The 24,113-nt window shown below is 41.4% G+C and overlaps 1 protein-coding gene across 1 annotated transcript in view; it reads right to left on the minus strand.

The window, feature by feature from the left end:
• MEGF11 (multiple EGF like domains 11) overlaps positions 1-23,417 on the minus strand; it is a 298,911-nt gene extending 275,494 nt beyond the window's left edge. Inside the window, exon 1 of the mRNA XM_054169250.1 lies at positions 23,334-23,417. The gene's annotated coding sequence lies outside the window, so the exon portion shown is untranslated. The remainder of the gene's footprint in view (positions 1-23,333) is intronic.
• Positions 23,418-24,113: the final 696 nt, after the last annotated feature.

The following is a 24,113-nucleotide window of genomic DNA, read 5'->3' on the forward strand; positions in this document are numbered from 1 at the left end:
TGACTGTCAGAGGAGGCATCTTTCTCTATCTCAGGAGAACATAAGCCCAGCAGCTGAATGCAAAATGTTTCAGAGAGCATCGTTCTGACCCTAGTCTGCACCACCCTGGGTGCCACATTCTTCAGTAAGTGTTTGAGGGCTCTCTTCACAAAACCTCATTGGGCTGGTGTTCAAGAGACAATAGAGAATGGTTTTGATATTACTATAATGTAATTAGCAACTTCAAAGAAATAGCTTTTGATAACAAACCAAACTTTTCCAGGATCACAGCACAGCTCTGTGATAATAGTTTCAGAAATATTTTCACTTTGATCTGAAATTACTGGGCAAAGTTGCAATGGGAGAATTTACACTTGTCACAATTCTCTGCTGCCTGAGAAAAGCACACTGCAAGGGTCATCAGCTCCTGACGTGTTAAAAAGATTTTCAAAATCTTGCATATTCCTGCTGTACCCAGGGCTAACTATTCAATTAAAGGGTTTACACCTGATTTCACAAAGTTTGCAATCCAATATCTATTTGATATGCATATTCCAGTATAGCTGTGTCTGTGGAACATTTTGAGTTCAAAATACTAGAAATGGGGGAGAAAAAATTAACACACTTACCCAAACTTTGTCTCCTTCCATCTGTTTAACATTCTTTACCTGCTTCTTATCAGAAGTAACTCCACCTACACCTTTATCATCCACAATTTGCAACAAGAATTAGCTATTTGGTATCTGACTTGTCCCCACCAAGCAGACAGTAATAGCAGACCACAGCTACTAAACACTAGGTTTGTAACTCGTTGCAGGTTAAATAGATCCTAGCACCTGCAATTTCTGCAGCACAATTTAGATTTGAGGCAAAGGGTCATAAAACATTGAAAATAAGATAAAGAAAAAATTGCACATCCCTGGAATGATCAGAAGTATTTTGCAAATTAGAAAACAAGTTTCACTGCAAACCCATGAGAATTTTAAAATACAGATCACTCGCTACAGAACATAATGGAGTAAGTCTGAAAGAGTCCACCTGACAGTCATGCCAGTCATGGTAGGAAAAGAAATCATCCTCACTAGCAGAAGTGGAATTCTAGTAAGTGTTTGCATTTGTTCAATATTCAGTTGATATTAAAGAATGTTTAGGGTAAATGATAAATATTGCAGCAAATTAAGACAATGCTTATCACTAAACTCTAGCTTTGTGTTTCATGAGTGAATTTGGCTTACATTGATGGCATGGAACACAGAAACAACAAGGAAAAAAGGGTGGGAGGTACAGGAAATCAGATGATTCACAACACATCTAAATCTGTTCTGATTCCACTTGAGTCAAAAGACTTTTATCACCCAAGATTTTGGCTCAGCTCTGATATATTCAATTGGTAGAGGCTCGGAGCAAATGAGTATATGACTTACAAGTGAAATATCAAAGGAGGTGCAAATCTACTCTCATGAACTGATTTGTATCCATGAGTGATGCTAATTTTCTTAAGTGTTGATAAACGTATCCCACTCAGCTAGCATCTCGAAAGAGCAAGCATCCCAAACATTCTGTACCCAGAAGATATCATTGCCATTCACAATCTCATGTGTAAGTCACAAACCGATTTCATTTCTATGCTAGAGCAACACTGGGAGGAGGTCACTGGGACTTTTTAAATGCTTGGAGAATATTGATTCCACTAGCTTGGAGTACAAAGCTCCACAGTTTGAGCAATACATGAATACCAAAACAAACACACAAACAAAAATTGTTAACCTTGGTTTACATTTTCAACTTATTAGAGTGGTGATCGAGAGGGCTTTGGATTGTGATAGATGTTTAATATCACTTAGCGATTTCAATACTTACAAAAAGTCTCACACAATGATCACTCATTGTCAATCCCAGATGGTTTGCTGACAGCACATTAACTACAGCTGGGTGGAATATGCTTGTATCAGAGTGAACCTGAGCACAGTCAAAGAGCCACATACAAATTGCAAATGCGCTAACAGACAGATCTGGTTTATTTACATGTCTTGTAATTAATCTTTATTTCACTGGCAAAAGCACCTGTTCAGGTTCCTCAATAGGTTTTACACCAGCAGTATTATTATTGTTTGTGTGTAATTAATAATACATGAGACTAGATTAACAACAATAATATTATCTAGTCTAGTTTTAATGGTACTGTAGGTTAATGACACTAAACCATAACCTTCTAACTTCCATTCATGACATTTAAAATAATTAAATAAACTTAAAATTCATTAAAAGCCAACAAGTGGGTTTCTGTGACACATGACCCCATCAGTTCACAAAATAATGGAAATAAGGTTTGGAACCGTATACAAAGAGGTGACAAAAATGAAGAAGCATCAGTGTAGAATATTTAAAGGAGAGATTCCAGCTAAAATGGGTATGAACCGACCCTACACAATTAGCAAGCATCACTTCCACTGCCTGAACATTTCAAAACAACTAACATACCTAGTCTAAAAAATAGTCACTGGTACGGTGCAGGCATCAGAGAAAACCAGCCAGCCTGACTCTTATTTCTTCCCAAATAAACAAAATGGCCAGTATGAGGAATGCACATGAACACAGTTTTGACTGGGAAGGAGCTGCTGCAATTATCCCCTCTAGTGAGTCATTTTATTGTATGATCAAAACTAGCTCAAGTAATTAACTTATAGCTTTCTCTGCAACTATGATTAACTTTCCTGTGATACTCTTCACTAATTTTTTCTGCCTGTGCTCAAGACATGTTGCCCACAAATAAATGGCCTCATTCTCACCTGTAATACAGACAAGGACTTGCACAGAATATACTATTCCAAGATTTGCAAGCAAAACCAGCCAGTACATACAAATATTCTGTATCAGACAACCTAGGTACATCTCCAAGCAAAGTTATTTTTGTTTTCTAGACCATGAAGCTTCCTATATTAATACAGAGATTCCATATGCATTTCATTTCCTTTTTTCACCTCCAGTTTTATTACTCCTTTTCTGAAAATAGTTGGTACTTACAAATTTTATTGTAAGGTCTCATATGGCAATTATAACTTTGTTTAGACTAGTACTTAGAATCATGGAATCTTTCTTGGATGGAAAAGACCCTGAAGATCATCAAGTCCAACTGTTAACCCAGCATTGCCAGGTCACCACTTAAACCATGTCTCTCAGCACCACATCTAAATGGCTTTGAAACCCCTCCAGGGATAGGGACTCCACCACTGCCCAGGGCAGCCTAGTCCAGGGCTTGACAACCCTTTTGAGAAAGAAGTTGTTCCTTATGTCCAACCTAAACCTCAGCTGGCAGAACGTGAGGCTGTTTCTTCTTGTTCTGTCACTTGCTACATGGGAGACTGATCCCCTCCTAGCTCCAACCTCCTTTCAGGGAATTGTAGAAAGCAAGAAAGTCTCCCCTCAGCCTCCTTTTTCTCCAGGCTGAACAATCCCAGTTCCCTCAGCTGCTCCTCAGGACCTGTTCTCTAGTCTCTTCACCAGCTTTCTTGCCCTTGTCTGGACCCAATCCAGCAACAAAATGTCCTTCTTGTAGTAAGAGGCCCCAAACTGAACACAATGTGGTCTCAGCAATGCAAAACTATAACCCCAGAAAATAAAATAGATTGCATATTAAAATTTGTATGTATCTACACAAACAACTTTTTAAGAATATCTGCATGTGTATATCTATCTCCTATTTTCTCCCTGAACTCCTATTCTCACATACCTGAAAAGAGTCTTTTAATTACATGTAGAACTCTACAAAATCATAATTTTCCTCAATATTTCTCTCACATAATTAAGAATTTTAGTATGAAATTGTTCTTAATGACAACCAGGACAGCATCATTTAAGGTATTCCAAGGTTTGAGACCATGGTTCAAAGATAATTCACTCTAAATTATCCCTACAAAGTACATGCTCATTTTCAGAGGGGGATAAAGATGATGTAAACATTTTGTCCTCATCAGTCAGTTCTACACTTACATCTAAATAACCAGATGTTGCCCAAAAACATGAGGGTCAACGTAGCCAGCCAGAATACCCACATAAGGTTTGTCTAATGTACTTGAAATTATTTGAAAATAAGCTTTTACATGTTCTGACAACAGACCCATACAAGTACACCTGCTACACAAATGTACTTTTTAATACTCAAGCTGAGGTTTTGAGAGCACCAAGTGGTTTAATTTTCTTCTGATGTACTGATGCCTTAGAAGGAATTATGCATGTAAACTTGGCCATGGAAAGAAGGGACCTTATGTCTTCTACTGGGCTGAATCTGATTATTCAGATGAAGTTTGTAATAAAATATAAAAACAACCAACAAAGCGTCAAAAGATGAGCAGGATCATGAGCAATGAAAGGTTTCCACCTGAAATCTTACATCAAAATCTGTTTGAATGGTCAGTAAATTGCAGTTCTAACCAGTTCATAAACAACAGATGTACGAGTGCCTGCCTTTTTTTTCTTCACCCAAGCAATGACTTACAGCATTTCAATCATTCAAGCAGAACAACAAGGGTGCAAACATTGAGAAGCACTCTATTTCATCTCATCATTTAAAATGCTACCCAGTAAAATTAATCTGACATTCACATAATGTAAACCAAATTAAAATACTGGTCCCACAACACTTGAAACACTGCTGGGAGTAGGTTCAAACAGCAAGGAGAAATCTGAGAAGAAAAGGAATGAAGTGAGGAAACAAGGTACATAACATTATCTGTACCAGTACTCAGTGACAAGACCAGCTGTCAGATATACAGAGATGGACTTGCTTAAAGCTGGAGTCATTAGCAATGACTGGAAGGCGAACTTCTGTTTTCTCAAAAATGATAAAACACACTTAACATGTCTTCATTTCCATGAAGACTTCCTTACTTTGGTCCTAAATGCTCCCTTACTGTGCATCACTGAAGTCAGTGAAGAGAGAAAATCATCTGAGCAGACCATGTCAAAATCCAACTTCTAAAGAACATTGTAATGCCAGGGTGGGGGGCACAGGGTGTGTGGGACATAAAGTGCTAAAGCACTGAGAGGAGGAGTAACGGGAGACAGGTGGTACAGGAATATAGACAATTTATTTTGACAAGCTTCCAGTAATAGACTGGGAATACATATACAAAGGAGACTAAAATACAAGCTAAAAATTAGAAACACTTAAAATGCTTTGCAAGCTTCTCTAAGGAATTGAGCCGAGAGAGGTACTCAGAGTTGCAGATTAGTGCATTTTCTGAGACAGCCATGGTACATTCTTTTACCAGTGGCCCAAAACATGCCCTTGTATGGGGCACAACCTTTCCTCTAGGCACAGGACAATTCAGCAGAGGCTGTTTCTGGCTATTTCCAAGCTAGAATGTATTCAGCTGAACAAAGATTTTGCATTTAATTCAAAGCTGACTGGAAAATGTTATCAAGTTATCTCCTAACCAGATTGAGAATACAGCAGCAAAATCAAATCATGAAATGAGTTTCATGCTCTCTTACAGTAGTGGTTTAAATTTGCTGAAGTTAATGGTGTCTCTGTTGAATTACATCAGCTTTTTAGCTTTAAAAGAGCATACTAGTATAAACTAAAATATTATCAGCTTCTTATCAGCAATCTGCTTCCCAGTGGCTGCAAGACCAAGAAGGAGGACTATTGTTTTAGACACAGTCCAGTAAACCAAGCAAAATTGTGCTCTCTCAAGAGGTCACAGCTCAAAGTAATCAAAAGGCCTGAAATCCCACTAGATGCCCTAATACTCCTGGATGCAGTAAACAGAACATCACTAGAAATGATTGCTTTTATCTCCAAATGTTCTGAAATCTGTGATTAGTCTTCTTAAACAATGATCAGTCATCTAAGTCATATACATTTTGTTTCCTAGCCTACTGATCCAATTGATGCTGAGCTAAAAGATCCCTCCCAAGCATCCTGTATCTGCACATTTACACATGGAGTGGACTAAGAGCAGCAAATATCTCAGTGTGTCACTGACTGCCAGTTGGTTCAGGATGGAATTACAAATGCCAGCTTTTATGCTTTATACACATTCTACAGTCCCAACTGCAGTTGGGACTGCAGTTCTCTGACTCTGTGCCATAAATCACAGAATTAAGGGCTGGGAATCAGAAAAATCTCTACATTTAGAATTCTACTTTCTAGAGTTCCAGACAGCTAGACGCTTGATGAGCAAACTCTTTACATCTCTGCTTTCCATTATTGGCAAGTGCCAGTTTTCCCTAGTATTGACCCTTGGGCTAACTGCCTGCACAGGCTTCCACAAGGAATCAAGTAGGCTACTGCAGGGATTTGACACATATGGATGTGTGCACCCCAATGTTAGCACTACACCAGTCCTGCCAAAAATAAAATGCCCCTGGCAATGCAATTCTTTCAAAAGTAAATTTGGAAGGAATAACAAACGGTAATTAATTGCCTCAAACAAATGGCTCTGGGGGGAGTACAAACCAGTTGATTATATAACAAATAAAAACAGCTTCCTAGGTGGTAACCCAATTCATAAAGTTGGGAGAGGGGGAAATCTGATAAACAAGTTCTTTGCTGCCCTGCCCTCTTCTTCCTTGTGAATTGCCTGTCACTCAGCCTAAGGCTTTAGCAGATTTGTACATGCAGACAGACAAAAGGCAACTAGAGAATACCCAACCTACCCTTCCTTTGCTGCAAGCCAGAGGGGAGCAACATTGGAACCAATTGCCTTGTGCTTTTCAAAGAGGAGACAGAAAGATGCTCTTTCCCTTTGCTTATACTTCACAATGAAAAGGGTTGTAGGAGTGAACTGACAAAAAGGAGAAAGCCTAATTCCTACCCGCTAAGTAACCAATTGTTGTTGCAGGTATTTGAAAAGCAGATGAACAAAAGAGGCTGTGGGGATGGGTTTTGTGCAAATATGATGGAAAGTGAAAAAGTTCTACTGCCTACCTCCATAGGCATGTTGTTACAAAGATTATTTAAACAAAGTGTCACATAATTGATGTGCAGTTTGGCCTTCCTCACCAACTTCCCTGAGGTCTTGCTAATCTCTAATCTCCAAAGAGCTGTGCCACTAACCTGCCCATACGACTACCACACGCCACTGCGTTCTGCCAAGTCACTGCTGTACCCGCTCTAATGGCTCCCTGTGGCACTGCTCTAGGGTGTCCCACAGATAAAGCTCCATTTTCCTGTGTGCCAGCTCTCCAGCACTGCAGGAGCTTCCATATGAGCATCTGCCAGCCAAACAAGTGCTGCAGAGAACACCTACCAGCTCCTGACCTCTTCTCCTGCTGTTTTCACCCAAACCATCCCAGTAAAACCACTGGGATTCCTCAGGCTTGCAGAAGCTGGCTCAATCATTTTCTTTTCTATTGAACATGTTTTGTTTGATCACAACAAGTCAACACACTGTGATGCAAACTAGCTGATCTTAATCAGAAGTGTACTAAACACCCCTTTGACATCTGCACACATTGTTAGGTTCCTGACTGCTCTCTGCGCACAAATTAATTAAATGAGTAATAAATGTGTCAAATTTATCAGTGGCATAAAACATTTGACTGCAGTGAATTTACATCCTTGATTTGTATTGTTCACAGATGGCTTATTATGACTAACAGTGTTTACCTATTTATCCTAAAAAATAATAATAATAATAATAATAATAATAATCTTCTTCCATTTACATTGATTTGTCCAATTTTCCAGGAGGGAAATACAATTAACCACAAGAAAGAAGAAGAAAAAAATTTAGAAAAAAAAAAAAAAAATTGACTGATGAGATGCTGTTTTAAGACACTCACTTTAATTATGCTAAAAGCTTTCACTCTTTGTTGAAACAGCACTTCCAAAATAAAGCCTGAATTACAACAGGGATGATGTGAAAACTCAACCAGAAGTTTGAGAAAGGATTTTCCACATCATGCCATCTTCCACTGCACAGAGGAGAGGGAGCTGGGTGTCCTGGTGGATAGAAGGATGACCATGAGCCAGAAGTGGTGTGGTTACTGGGACAAGAGAGGTTCTCCTCCCCCTCTATTCTGCCCTGGTGACACAATATCTGGAATATTGTGTCCAGTTCTGGGCCCCTCCGTTCAAAAAGGACCTCAGGGAACTGCTTGAAAGGGTCCAGCACAGAGCCACAAGGATGATGGAGCAGAACATCTCCCTTATGAGGAAAGGCTGAGGGAGCTGGGGACCTCTAGCTTGGAGAAGGGAGCCTGAGGGGTGACCTCATTCATGTTTATGAAGATGTTAAGGGTAAGTATCAGGAGGACAGAGCCAGACTCTGCTCAGTGGTGTCCAGTGGTAGGACAAGGGGCAACTGGGTGCAAGCTAGAGCAGAGGAGGTTCCACACGAATATAAGGAAAAACTTTTTTACCATAAGGGTGATAAAATACTGGAACAGGCTGCCCAGAGAGGTTGTGGAGTCTCTTTCTCTGGATACATTCAAAACCTGCCTGGATGTATTCCTGTTTGACCTACTCTAAGTGATCCTGCCCTGGCAGCGGCGTTGGACTGAATGATCTTTAGAGGTGTCTTCCAACCCTTAGCATTCTGTGATCCTGTTGAGCAGTGATTGGATATAACACATGGCCAAAGCATGTTACAATGGCTTCCTTGCTACAATAACGGGGGGGGGGGGGGAAATTCTGAATAATTTTCAAAAGCTTTAAAAAAAAATAAAATTGAGTCTTAGCTACTGAAGTGATTGTAAAGGTTATGCTAGTAACAAGGGAACACACAAAGCTAAACTCCAGTTTCAAAAGGCTGGTAGAATCATTTTGGTTGGAAAAGGCGTTTAAGACCATTAAGTCTGGTAACCTAGCACTGCCAGGTCACCACTAAACCATGTCCCACAGTATCACGTCTACACACCTTTTAAACCCCTCCCAGAAATGGGGACTTCACCACTGACATGGGTAGCCTGGTCCAGGGCTTGACAACCCTTTTTGGGAAAGAAATTTTTCCTTGTGTCCAGCCTAAACCTCAAGGCCAACTTGAAGCTGTTTCCTCTTGTCCTATTTCTAGTTCCTCAGGAGAAGAGACCAACCCCCACCTGGCTCCAACCTTCTTTCAGGGAGTTGTAGAGAGTGAGGTCTCCCCTCTGCCTCCTTTTCTCCAGGCCAAACAACCCCAGCACCCTCAGCCATTCCTCACAGCGCCTGTTCTCTAGACCATGAACTTTGTTGCCCTTCTTTGGACCCACTCCAGCTCCTCAGGGCCTGCAGAACTGCACACAACATCAAAGTTAGTCTTCTGTTCAGACTCTGTCACTAACACAGCCTTTTTCTTTGCACCAGCTGTAGAAAGAGCCCAGGAAAATTTAACTAGGAGAATATTCAGGAAAGCGTTACTGTGCCACTGCTGAAAACCAAACACTGGACTGGAAGAATTTCTGCTCTGACCCAACAGAGCCCTTGTTATGGTCTGGATTTCCTCAGTGAGAGCCAGACTCAGTGAATTACCTCTTCCCTATCTCCCCAGCTGTCAAACTGAATGCTAATACGTTGGGTAGTTTGTGCTTGGGTTCCTGAAATGTTAATGTAAAATGCACTAACTGAACAATTCCTTTGAACTGAATTGGGTTGGAACTGGGCCAAATAAACTTTCTCTACTTTCAAAAAATCATCATAGAGAATAGAATTGACTTGCACCAAAGTTTATTGCACAGCCACTGGACACAAATGCACTCAATATAATCAAGTTGCCTCTTCTCATATTTTAATTATAGGAAAAGCATTGTAAAAGTCAGAGTTCCATTAAAAACAGACAGTTTAACAAGAGCTAATAATAAAAATTTTATCAACAGGAATATTCAGAATTAACTTTCTGTGTACAAATGAGCTTTTCAATAGCAGGTTCATTTCTCTGGCGATCTAATTTAGGTTTTGCTATCAAACAATGTTTCAAACATGAAAAAAAAATCTCCTATGGTAAGTTCTTATCCCTTATGTTTTCCAGCTGGTCTCTAATAACTATTCCTAATTGTACTTGTTAAAAAGTGGATTTATGCATCTCAATTAGCCTGGTTTTACTTATCCTACAGCAATTTCCAGGACCAAGACTATTTCAAGATAGAGAAAAAAATTTTATGTAGGTGACAGAATAATTATGACAATAAAAAAGAAAATGCTTTTTATACAACTTAATTCTCAGTAATTCTATTTCAATAACCCAAAACAGAAAATATGGCATGTAATAACCATTTGGGGAACTTTGTTCATTCCACAAGTTACAAGGTACTTTTTATCACTAAGATTTTCAGTTTTGCTTGTGTCCCCTGCTGTGAACATAAAGATGTACATCATTCTTAGTGAATCTATTTTCATTTTCTTTGCAAACCTCATACCCTGATTCAGCAAAGCACAGAGATAGCAGCTTACTCTAAGCACACACTGAAGACCCCAGTCAGTGTTAATTCATGCAGGACAGCTTTAGCAAAGTTGAGTGTATGTTTATCTTTGAGGTTTAATGACTAAACCTTCATCAGGCACCCAGGTAGCTATTCATCTATTTTGCTGATCAGTGTCCAGTGTTGTGAATGAGGAGTTAACAATACATCCCTGCAAAACAGTGGCTCCCATGGCTAACACAGAATCACAGAATCCTTTCGGCTGGAAAAGACTTTTCAGATCAATGAGTCCAACCATTAACCCAACACTGCCAGGTCAGCATTAAACCATATCACTCAGCACCAAACCATATCACTCAGCACCACATCTACACAGCTTTGAAACCTCTCCAGGGATGATGATTCAACCACTTCCCAGGGTAGCCTGTTTCAGGGCTTGACAACCCTTTTGGGGAACAAATTGTTCCTCATGTCCAATCTAAAACTCCTGTGGTGCAACTTGAGGCAGTTTCCTCTCATTCTGTAACTTGCTACCTGAGAGAAGAGACCAACCCCTACCTGATTCCAACCTCCTTTCAGATAGTTGCAGAGAACCAGGAGGTCTCCCCTCGGTCTCCTTTTCTCCAGGCTGAACTGTCCCGGTTTGCTCGGCCATTTTGCCCAAGACTTGTTCTCTAGATGCTTTTACCAGCTTTGCTCCTTCTCTGGACCCACTCCAGCACATATTCACTTGGCCTCAATAGAAACATATGCTATACAAATTTTTCTGACATCTTATTGATCAATGTATTCTTAAAAAGACCCTTCACATCCCATCAGTTGCAGGACTTATGAGAAGGCTTTGCAGTTAGGATGCAGCTATTAAACAGAATCAGCCACATATTTGCATGAGTGCTATCCATCACCCACAGAAACTGAAACAAAGTTAGCAAACATGACTACGTGCCTGCCATGCCATGTTTATGAGAAAGCAAAGCTTGCACAGATTAATAGGAGGGGAAAAATGAAACAAATGGGTTTAGACTAATACGTCCCATATATGTGAACAGACTTCTGCTACAAACATCTTTTTTATTATAGTCTCCCACAACTTCCCCAGATGGCCAGGTAGTGGCTATTCCTTGGGGAGTCACCATATGCTCATACAATTAGGTGAGTCATGTCTCTTATTGACATTCAGATCTCTGACAAATGCCCATGAAACCAGAGCTGGAGACCAAGTCCCTTATGCATCAAAGAGGGAAAAAGAGGCTCTTCCATGACAAATCCTGAATGTCAAAGTCATGATACCTAATATAATAGCCATGAACAACTTCCTTGAACACCACTTCTGGCCAGGACCAGGCTGTCTTATTTCTTCAAGTTTCTGTTCACTGCTAGGCTGAATATAGACACAAAAAAGCTATTTTTACAGCACTGCATTACAACATTGTCTGTTATTGCAGCCAAACCCTTTGGCTTGAAAATTTGACTTCAGATGTGTTAAGTAACGCACAATAAATTCTCATCCAAAATAGAATAAAATGAAGAATAAAAGATAGGAAAAAAAAAAGAGAGAATGCTAGCGTGCAAAGCTGTGCTCTGGGCACCAAAGAGTTAACACATGCCTGCTGTCCACTCAACAGCTCCCTTAAAAGCTACTGTGAAAAAAAATCAGATTTCTCCCCAGAAGTATCATGATTGAAAGTAGCAACTTGAGAACAACAATGTTTTTATGGGCTCCTGTGAAGAAGATTCTCCAGTGCTCAGTGGGACGAAGCCAACCTTCTCTAAAATACTGATCCCATTATTCAGTTTTGGTAATTAAAATGTTTTCTAAATGATTGTTCCCCAGCAGGAGGAAATTGATTCATTTTAATGTATTATTGTATTGTAGCATGAAACAACTTCCTTTCTTTTTTCCTCCCCCTCCTCTTGTTCCCACCATTTGCAGATGAATTATTCAGAGGAGACAATTTGTCTACTGGATTTGACATGAAGTTTCAGGGAGTAAGTGGAGAAACCCAAGGAGTGCCTCATCATTTGCAAGTTCAATTTCTTTCTATTTAGATATTGATTAGCTGAGCATATATCACAAGGAAGTGGCTTGACTAAGGGAACATAGATCTAAATGTGGCTTTAACACAATTTACATATCTAGAAAACACAATTTACATATCTAGAAAGGCATTTAGGGGGTTCGCATTTAGGGGCTGCTTTTTAAAACAAGTTGGGTTTGGGTTTGGTTTGGGGTAGGTTTTTTTGGTTTTGTTTTTTTTAAATCAGGCCACAGGATCCAATTTAGGCCCAATTCTGAGTGCTTTAAAATTTCCTTCACTGACTTCAGGTGGTTTGGGGTTACTCTGTGAATTTCTCCCATGAGTGTTGAAACAGCAGACACCTGGAAAGCTAACTTCAAACACTGCTCCACAGCAAGATCCTGTCCCATCTGAAGAAGAGATGCAACTACCTTACAGTTCTATCACAGCAAGCAATACTTTAAATAATTATAATTAGTTTGTATTCAGCTTCTGCAGTATTTTGCACAGAATTAATGCTGCCACAGATGACCTAACATTAAGTACTTTCTCGAAACTTTCTCCTGCTCCAAATAACTTTCTTTACAAAGGCTTCTACTTGTTTAGAAATTAGAAGGAAAGTCCAATGTGATTGTATCAGACAATAAAAGTTTGCTTACATATCTATATTAGATTCCAGATAGATGAAACTATTATCATCCAACTGCACAAAATATAGCAGCAAACTGGAACAGAACTAATTGGCTTTGGACTTGGCAACTGACAGCAGTCACCTCCATAAAATTAAGAGAAATGAGTAGGATAGACCAGTCCATAGCTAATGCAAGACTAATTTGCCTAGGGATGCAGACAGTACTCAGAACAGGTTTGCACATGATCTTGGAGCACTCTACAATTACATTAAGGTTAAAAATAATAGTATCTGGAGCATTAGTATTCCCAGAAAACATAAGGCACTGATATTAGAGGGAGTCTCTGACAAAGCCAAGATCAGACTTCATCTTCCCTGATTCTGTAACATCTTTTTTTCTGGCAGTAGATTTACCTAATAAACAACAGTAAACATAACATTTATTACTTAACATCAAATCTACCAAAGTGCCCAAAGGTCTCAAGCTGAGTGAAGGTCTATATGTTATGTAAAGACATAAAAAAAAAAAAGTTTGTCCTAAAAACTTTCTGTCCTACATAGCTCTGACAGAATTCTCATCTTCAGAAGAACAGCAAGACTTCAGTACAGTCAAGTATCCCAACTGCACTTTCTATCACTGTGGGCTTAGTTTGAGCTCAGGTTTGAAACTCAGCTCAGAGAGGCTGGAAAAAAGAGAATCACAGAAACATTCACGTTGGAAAAGACCCTCAGGATCACCAAGTCCAACTGATTATTCTACAAGATTCACCTCTAAACCATATCCCCAAGCACCACATCCAAACAGCCTTTAAACACATCCAGGGTTGGTGACTCAACTACCTCCCTGGGCAGCACATTCCAGCACCTGACCACTCTTGCTGGGAAAAAAAATTTTCCTAATGTCCGCTCTAAACCTACCCAGTCACAGCTGGAAGCAATTCCCTCTTGTTCTATCACTAATTACCTGTGAGACAAGACCAGCACCAGCCTCTCCACAACATCCTTTTAAGTAGTTGTAGACAGCAATGAGGTCTCCCCTCAGCCTCCTCTGTTTCAAACTAAACAGCCCCAGATGTCCTTCATGCAGCAAAGCTGTCGATGTGCATACAGCACACTGGTGAGCAGTGCTGAGGCTACAGTATTTTTGGCATACGCTGTACAGATTTAAGTCTTGTGTACAATCAAAAAAGGAATATTAGAGAATGAAGGCAAATGACATGAAGACCACCTTATCCAAGCTCCCAACAGCCTGTTCTCTGACACCTGTGAATAATTTTAGCTAGATGAGAATTCTTTGACCACTATAAACTCCTAAATAATAAACAACAAGCAATTATGCTAATGCAAGAATATACTTATTTGTATCAAAGGAGGGAAATTTTTTTCCTGTATGACAGGCAACACGCAGCACAAGACTTCTTGAAGTTCATACACAGATATCCAAGATGTTAGCTGGAAAGAAAGAGTCCAGCTAGCAGCTGGGGTTTCAGTTTGAAGTGCAAACACTGCTTGCTCTCTGAGTGGATCAGAGAGTCTAAAGGGGGATCCTATCTGCCCATAAGAAAGACCTTTCACACTGTGGCTTAAGAATTGTACCTGAAGGGACATAACTTTTTAAGACTGCATTCTTCACACTGCTAACCAGAATGATTCATGGCAGCAGATGTACTAACCCTCACACACAGGGAGGCAGGCTTCAAATTTACAGCAAAGCCTCCTAACAGTGAGATTTTTATGCGTACTGATTTACACAATTTCTTCTCCAGAGCTCTAATACAGGAGTTAAGACTTCATATTACTTTTTATTTTTCCCATGTGATGTAATAAACAAGTGGCATGCAAGCACCCCAGAATATGGGAAAGAGCCACTTTCAAATGAAAAAAAAAAAAAAGTAACCTTTTTGTGAAGGGAGTAAATTTTCCTTATTGGGCTCACTGAAGTATATCCAGTGCTAACAAATGTATAATGCTCTCTGCTAACAGCAAAAGAAACCAACCAATGCAAACCCAAAAGATCCTCACCACATAACTATTTCTCCTTGTTTCTCTGTCAAGCAAAAGGATTTTGCACACCATACACAGATCTGATTCCTTGCTTTACTGTTCCCATTTAATTCAATGATTTGGGGGTGAGCCTTTTATCTGTTGCTGAATTTGATTTAGCTGTCTCTTTGCTCCCTCTTGTTTATTTTCCCAATTGTGTTTCTTTTCCTTGCGCTTTTCTATATATAAGTGACTTTCTGTATCATGCCTACCCACACATCTCTGCCTGCCATGCTGTTTTCCACTGCCTTCCTGGTTTAACATTGTTTGCCCCTTATTCAGAGTTCCCACATGGAGGATTTTTTTTGCATTTTACAGATCAGAGCAAGAAGAACAAGCTCAGTTTCCAGGCTGCACACAGATTATCCACAAACAATCCCACGGAACATATTTTGAGAAATAAATTTCACTTACTTCTTTAGCAGCCAAAGTGGTACAATATAAAGAAAAAGGAAAAAAAAAAAAAGAAAGATTAAGAAAAATTTACCATATTCCTGTGGATTGGGATGGATGTAGCAGCTTCCTCAACCATCAAGAGGGCCCACTGTATTAGTTTGCTTGTTAAGTAGTGCTTTGCTGTCTCTGACCACAACCAGCAGATGGAACTTTGTAATTCAACAGAGCTCAGTTTACATAAACCACAACTTCTGCCCTGAAGAGTTTACAAGCCAGTGCTGGGTAGGAAGTGAATGCACCCTCTCCTTCAACAGGCGGTACCATGCAAATGAAGCTCCACTGATTTGCAGCACACAAATATTTCCTTCCCCCCCCCCATTTTACCATCATTATTTACTATAAATGAATATTTTGTAAATATAATTTGCTGCCGTTGTAATTTCTGTGATTTACTCCCAGTGGCCCTGGCTGCAGAGACTGCATCTAATCAATCCTCAATTAGTATGCAAATACATCCTATAGGCTGCCCATGCCTTGCCTTTCAAACAGGTGATACATAATTAATGACAGCTATAATGGCATCAAAGACTCCAAACCAAAAGAGCTTCTCACTTTAATTTACACTTAGCACCACTAAGGAAGAATGATTTGTTGGAGCACTTATTTTGCAAGTTCTTTGCAGTCTTCTGAAGAAGTGATTATTAGTAGTTTCAGGTCAGTGACTGCAGTTATTACACTTTGCTCCCCAACCAAAGTTCTACATAACTATGTGCAATGATTCCTCCTGTTGGTAACATTACTTGCTAATACTTAGGGTGATGTTCAAACATCCTCATTCAGCTAAAGATTATGGAAAACCAGCAAAAATATTACTCTAGAAAGGATACATATACAGCTCTGTCCTGCTTTAACACTAGAGTCAGCAAAACCCATCATGTCTAAACTAAAGCTCAGAGTTACAAATGACAGTCTTCAATTTGGTTCATTTATTGCTTTACAATAAAGTTCTTTTCTCTTTTTACCCTGCACAAGAAGTAAAATGGAAAGTAGGCATTATTATGAAAGGTGGGATTCACCTCACCAGATCTGAATAAACCAAATTTAGATGCCTGGTCTAGTGAGCTGGGCCATCTTAAAGACCAGCAGACTACCAAGAACTACCTTGACTTCCTCAGAGGAAAGGGGCTGGCATCATATGCAGAAGGCAATCCATCCTAGAGGTGATACCAGCTGTAGAAACAAGCCTCCAAATTCTCTAATCCCTCTGCAAATAAACACTGTACAAAACTCATCTTTCCCTGGCATTTCAGTGCATGACTAGTCACAGGGTGGTTGGTAGAAGGCAACACATAATAACACCAAGAAGCAAATTTTCTCATGCTTGAACTGTATCTATAAAATAACGGATTTGCCCTGTTTGGCTGATAAAATACCAACCTGAAATATGCAGAAAAAAGGAAATTAGAAGAGGAGAAGGGATGAAGAACATTGCCACATTGGCCATTTCTTACTAAGTGTGAAAAATGGTAGGTGTTCTAACTTCAATGGTTTTGATTTACCTCATCCATTTGAACACAGAGAAGTTAATACGATTTCAAATTAATCAGTCAGCAGTTCTTTAAAGGGATATTTACAGCTTTTACATTTAAATGAAGGCAAACAAAAGTGTAATTTATGTTATAATAATGACATATAAAGTATCATTGTTTTAATTCTTTAATAGAATGAAGCTAGCTGTGGCAAGTAGATAAAACTCCTTTGAATAGTGAAACATTGCCATAGTTTGTCTTGTCAAGGCTCCTGCTTCTAAGAATATTTATGATTTTACTGTTCCTTGAGAACCATAAATGACACAGCATGTCAATGAGACAGTTTCAATCTCACTCTGGATATTTCCATCCAGAACGAGAGCATAATTCAGTCTCCATCCCCAGATAACCCCAGCCTTCTTTCTCATGCTGCTAACAAAGGGCTTAATGCTGGACTTCCCCCCGGAGAAACAGATTCTGTACCTCGTGCTAACTGCCATGACTTCGCAGAGACTGCGTGGAATGAAAATGAATGCAGCGTTTCAGCGTGAGCTAGGCAAGCAGGAGTCAGCCCCACTGTGCAGAGGGCAATGGCAGTTTTCTGGAGTGACTGCCTATCAAGTAGGTACCAGACTTCGATGCACAACTCATTTGACAAACTGAGTGTCAGTGAAGTCACCTCCCAGTGTCCTACGCTGCTACCAAAAGCATGTTGGCTGCTAAATGACTTTACATTCTTTTTTCTTCTTCTACCAAGCTTATTTTAGAAAGGTTGTATATCAATCTGGAAAGTGCTGTGAACATGATGTTATCATAATGGTACCATATGCCAGTCGACTACTTACAAATCATCCATGCCTCCCTCACTTGGTAGATTTAAAAAGCAAGATAAAGAACTCGATTGTCCTCATGCTTACACTGGTTTTATATCTGTGTACTTCCAAGTTTTGAACTGGGTTTTTTTTGTGTTGGTTTGGGGTTTTTTTTAAGGAAAGAAATATTTCTATCAACCCCTCTAAAAACCTTTTAAAATGGCTCTGTCGAAGGACAGTGTTTACTGCTCAAGTGTTTGTCTCAAAGACAGATGTGGGTATTAAAGATTCAAGCCCTGTGAAATAGTAGAATATGCTCCCCAAACACTTGAACTAGCTGTGCAACCTATAGGAACAGGTTATATCCTCCAAATAAAGAGCTTTGGAGTTTAAATTTACCTTTCTGGCTTGGCCCCTTAAGGAAGTAACTGTGAATTTCAACACTCTACTTCACCATTTCTCTCTCTTTTTTTTCCCTACCTTCTTTATTCCAGAGAAAGAAAATTTTCATCTTTTCGCCAGATTCCGTAAAGCTTGTAAAAGTCATGTACCATAACACTTGTGATATAACCAGGAGGTTAGCAAAAGTCTTAGCTCTCAACAAGGAATCCAAGAAAAAATGATTAGGAAAACTTCAGCTGCATTTCTATTTGTATTTCCAGTTCAATTAAAACCCCAGAAGATTTGTTCAGAAGTTTCCTACTTGGGTAACCTTTAAGCTGTCATAAACTGACAGTTCTCTGGTGCCTTTTTAACCCTTTAAAATATTTTTCAGAGTACCTAATAGTGCTTATTATATGTTTTAGGTTGATAAACCTAGAAAATCCCAGAATCACATAATCACAAAATCACAGAATGGTAGGGGTTGGAAGGGACCTGTAGAGGTCATCTAGTCCAACCCCCCTGCCAAGGCAAGTTCACCTACAGAATGTCACACAGGAACAGATCCAGGTGGGCTTTGAATGTCTCCAGAGATGGAGAGCCCACCACCTTGATGAGCAGCCTGTTCCAGTGTTCTGCCCCCCTTAAATTAAAGAAGATCCTCCTCATGTTTAGATAGAACTTCTTATGTTCAAATTTGTGCCTGTTACTTATTGGCATGTCACTGGGCACCACTGAAAAAAGCCTGGTCCCATCCTGCTGACACCCACCCTTTAAGTACTAAGCATTTATGAGATACTCCCCGCTCAGTCTTTTCTTTTCCAGACTAAAAAGACCTAACTTTCTCAGTCTTTCCTCATCTTTGCAGCCCTCTTCTTTACCCTTTCCAGCAAGTCCCTGTTCTTCTTGAAGCTTATTGAAGCACATGAAGTTAGAGCACAGAACTGTTTTCACTCAGCTACTCCTCCTCCAGGCAGAGCATGTCCCTAGGAGTGACTGATCTCAGCCTCATGCCTATTCATTCATTAGCCTTTATAGTCAGGCTGTTACTGGGAGTATTTCTCAGTGCCAGTTCTTATTGCAAAGGAAAAAGTTAGGCCTACCCGTTCTGGTCTTGTTTGCAATCTGGTGCAAGTTGGACGTGCTCCTCTTTCCTGCTGCATTTCTATGAGCAGACTAAGTGGTGACCTTCATCTTGTATCTCTCTCCCTCTCTCAGAAAGAAGCTTTCCCACAAATTTCAATACTTTCCCTTTAGAGCAGCAGCCAGGGAGAAGAAGCAGCCTGAAAAGGCTTAGCCCCACTGCTCATATACAAGTGTTTGTAAACACACCTGTCTTTGAGAATTCTGGGCTTCACTTCGGATGTCCTGGCTGAACACCTTTGCTTCCTGTGGTGGGTGTTAGTCCACTGTTTTACAGCTACGAAGTCTGATCTTCACAAGGGTGCAGAATGTTGCTTCTTCATGAATTTGGTACATAAACATTCATTCCTAAGGTCATGGTCATATTTTGTAAACTCTTAAACAAAATTGCACACACACACCCCTCAACTGTACATCACTGACAGGACTCCCATAGAAGTATCACACGGCTGAATTCATCTGACAGTCTTTAAGCCTGATTCTGACTGGGATTTGTCTCCTTTGAGAGTAGCTCTTTTGATTTCCAACAAGCTTTCTCATCTCTCCCTCCCTCTCCTTAACACTCAGAACCTCCTCACTAAGGTTTCAATCAGTTCTATGCAAAGAAAAGTACCAGTGGCTACAGCAGCATGGTCAGCCTGTGCAGGACAGAACAATGAGGTGGGGTGTTTATTATTTTTTAATCTTTTCCATTAACATCTGAGCAACCTTTTCCAGGGGTAACTCATTTATTCACAGTGGCAATTGTAATTGTTTCCTTGATCCTGGGTTTTACATATTAGTCATTTTCAGTGGTATGTGAGACAGCCAGGGAAGGACTCTGTTGGCTAAATGGGAATGTCAAGTGCCATTTCAGACACTAGAGGAAAACCAAAGTATCTTCACTGAGCACCAGATATGATGTATGTCTCAAAGGATGGTGGTGGAGCAGCAACCAGCGACCAGGCAGGATACCCTGAAGAACCTAGGATGACTGTGAGACCTGAATCCTACACACAGCTACAGCATGGTCTAAAGTCATGCACCATCACTGAAGAAATTCCCAGTGACTTTGGCTCTGAAGTGGAAGTAGACTTGACTCTAGCAGTGTCACAGCTTCCTTTGCACAAATATGGGAGGTAGAGAGGAGTAAGTGTGAGTGACCCTATGCCACCCCTCTGCCAGACCCAATCACAACTGACATATCTGCATCAAATGACACTGAGAACAAAGGTGAAAACAGGTCATTCAAAGCCCAAGTGGTAGAGCTGGATAATTTGTCGGAACCCATGACATACTCTCTGTGCACCTGGAAGTACGCAGTGGCCAACATGTTGCAGTAATGAACACGTACAAACCAGTGCAAACCCCATACTTCCACACTCTCCAGTGCCTGCAGCCCCTGTGCTTCAAGAACAAGAGCTTATAGCTTTTATATGAAAGTAACTGTGAACTGTATAAAGTCTCCATTTAAACCCCCACCCCAGAGAGCTGCACAGCAGTACTGTGAAAAGTAGTAATTATATAGAAGCTTTTTAGTATGCAACAGGAAGCAGCACTTCTCTTTTTAAGCTGAACAACCAAAGTAGTATCATAAATATTATATTTAAATAGTAGCCCAAGCCACATGGTTTTGAAAACAATAACCAAGCACATGCTTTGTGGGAGCACAGAATTAGAAATGATTTCACAGGCGAGGATGAAAGGTTTGCAAGAACTGGGATCCCACTACAGAGGAACAGTTTATACAGGCTGTACTTGAAGGTGCACTCACAGTTCCAAGATAATTAACTGTTTTCAGAGATTTATAGTTTTGCTGTATGCATTTGCTTAAATATTAATTCTGCTGCCTGGCGTTTAAAACACAGTGGATTATTCAAAGTGAAAATGGCTGAATGCCCCATTCATAGTAAATATGCTCACAGACAGGCAACTTGTTAAAAGAGAACACTGCCTTCTATTTGATACCTCTGGTATTAATGTATTGCTAATTGTAAAAATGAAATCCAACCAGGCCTTTTGCAAAGATGTGAAAACCAAGAGCAACATAATGCATTGCTAATGTTGTATATTTTACCTCAGCCAATTATATTTTTTAAGTATAATGATGAAACATTATAAAACAGATGAGTGGGTGGCTGACTAGGAAGGAAAACAACATAGACATTTTAGTTTGAAAAAATGGGATAGTGACCACTTGACCATTTTCACTGTCAAAACATTGAAACACTTTCACCAGAAAACTTCAGAAGTTCTGTAACAAATTTTCTCAGCTATTAACAAGCTGCAGAAAGAAAACTAAGTTCAACAGTTTGAATGCTGAAGAAGTCTCCAGAGGTTGTTACTGACAGATAAGAGCTCACACACTTGCACTGAAGCGATTTTACAGGCATCTATCATTATCCTTAAACACACTTTGCTTATTAGTATTTACTGTCCTCATGCAAAGCCAGCTCTGGTGCCTCTCACTAACTTCATCAGAGTCCAGACCAAGTCCCACGAATGTAAACTTGTTCACAAGCTTTTGCAGCACCAGATCCTCAGTCTGTAAAAGATCACACAAAATCCAACCCTATGATGAAGCTTCTTAGTTGGTTTACTCACCTTTACTCAGCACTACTATAAGCAAGGCAATACACCCAAGAGAATCTGTCCATCAGACATTATCTGTGAAGGAGAACTTGCAGGATTTAATAACAAAAGTGGCCACATAAGAGAGGTCCAAACAGAGGGAGGGACAGAAAAGCTCTGGCTGCACTCTAAGTCTAATGGAGCAGGAAAGATTTGAACTGAGACTTGATATCCCATAAGGAATCTCCACAGAATTAATTAGAAATTAAGAGACATAGCATCCAGGCACCCGATGTGAGATTTCTATTGCCAAAACACCGGACTGAGCATGACTGGGGGCAGGGGTCACCCCCATTTGACAGGATAAGGAATGTGAACAGGCTGCTACATTCCACATAATTTATATTTCATATTTACATATTCATGTTCGAAAGCAGGAGCTCATAAAGATATGAACTGTAGACTTTCCCATAGTTAACTGAGCTTTCTCCCTTCTGCTTGGGAGGTGGGCAGGGGCTAATCCCAGCCTTCACAGAATTTGGTGATGACAGGAGTTATTTAAATCTCCAGCCCCTGAGATACTTTGAGAGATGGGATGGCTGCTTGCTTTCACAAAATATTGATCCTCTGCCCACCTCTCTGGGCCAACCAGATGCCCAGTGCTTGCAGATGAATGTTAATAAGAGAGGATCAGAACTCTGTGCTGTCACCTGAGGATTTCAGCTGAGCACTAAATTTGGGAGCTAATGTCCTGACACTCCCAAACTTCTCTCTTTTTGTTAGGAACCATCTGGCAGGGTGGCCAGAGTCCTTCCTAGGCAAACGATGGGAATGTTTGGCAGCAGCGAGTAGCACCAAGGAGAGTGCGATTTCGCCAGCTCCCCACGCTCGAGAAACAAGAGTCACTTACACTCTGCATCCTACAACTTCTCCCTTGTGCCCCTCCCCAACCCAAAGCCCTTCTTTCTCAGGAGCCCTGTGAAGCACACCAGGGAAGCAGCGAGTCTCCCCGCCCGCCCGCGCACAGCAGCAGCCCGAGAACGGGGCCAGGCGGGGACCAAATCTGCCTCCTGCAACCAAGAGAAAGTTGGTGCCGGCACAACACCCCAGTAAAGCATGCGGTGGGGGGGCGGCTTCTGGGAGAAGCGCTGATAGGAGAGAGTCCTAATAAAGCCCTAAGATTTCTCCCACGCACACATCTCCTAGAGCAGCACTTCCAAAATCACCAACGAGAACCCAAAGAAGGATCGAGGGAAGGGACAGAAGCGGGAGGCTGGAGAGAGACTGCCTTCTCCCGGCTCCTCCTGGATGCCTGGGCAGTTCCAGGAGCACCAGGAGAAGGGGCTTCCTCCCTTGCAGCCAAAGGGTGCACAGGAAGCTCCTTGCCCCGCAGCAGCAGCGCCGGCGACAAACGGGGTTTGGGGTGGGGGGGCTGCAGCTGCAGACACTGGAGGCTCCCGCGCCGCGTCCCCCCGCAGCCCCCAGCCCCTTGTCCCGGATTCGCACTTACCTCGGCGGGACCCGGGGCTGGAGCCCCGCCGTCGGGGCCAGATCCGTGGGGTTGCAGCGGCGGCAGCACGACCACTGCGAGAGGCGGCGGCGGCGGCGAGAGGCAGCGAGCAGCAGCCCCGGGCTGCTACGGCCGTGCTGGGTCCGTTCGCTCGGCGACACCGATTTGGGGCCGGGGTCGCTGCCCAGGACCGGGAGCCGATGCCGCGGCTGCTGCGGGGGACTCTAGGTTCCTCTTTGGCTCTGTTAGGAAAGTTACCGCGGCCACACGACCCACCTTAAACCCGCCTCCCCGCAGGACCTAGGGGAGGGGGAAGGAGGAGGAGGCAGGGAGGAGACGGGGGTGGGGGCTCGGAGCCGTTCACTTCCCAGCGCAGCACCAAGTCACAGCAGCATCTCTCGGGCTGCCGCGCCGGGATGCGGGGCTGGGCGCAGCGATGCAGCCCCAGCACCCGGAGACGCTCCGCTCCCCTCCCCTGGATTCTTGCATTTAGACTCCGTACCGCGGGGCCAGCTTCAGAGCGCAGAAACTTTCCCGTTTCCTGCGGCGCTGACGCTGGGTTTTGGCTTGTTCGTTTGGTGATGGTTGGTTTGGCATCTCCTTTATTTAACCATTTATTTATTTAACCATTTGTTGTTTGGGGCAAGGAGAGATATAGTCCTGAAACCTTGGCGTTTTTATATATATATATGTGTTTTGGGTTGTTGTTTTTTCCTCCCCCCCATTCAGTTAAAACACCTCAAATAGCCTAAAAGGACAAAGCGTTAATCCAGCATCCCA

Source organism: Dryobates pubescens, chromosome 17, assembly GCF_014839835.1.
Source record: "Dryobates pubescens isolate bDryPub1 chromosome 17, bDryPub1.pri, whole genome shotgun sequence".
In the NCBI taxonomy this organism is placed as follows: Eukaryota; Metazoa; Chordata; class Aves; order Piciformes; family Picidae; genus Dryobates; species Dryobates pubescens.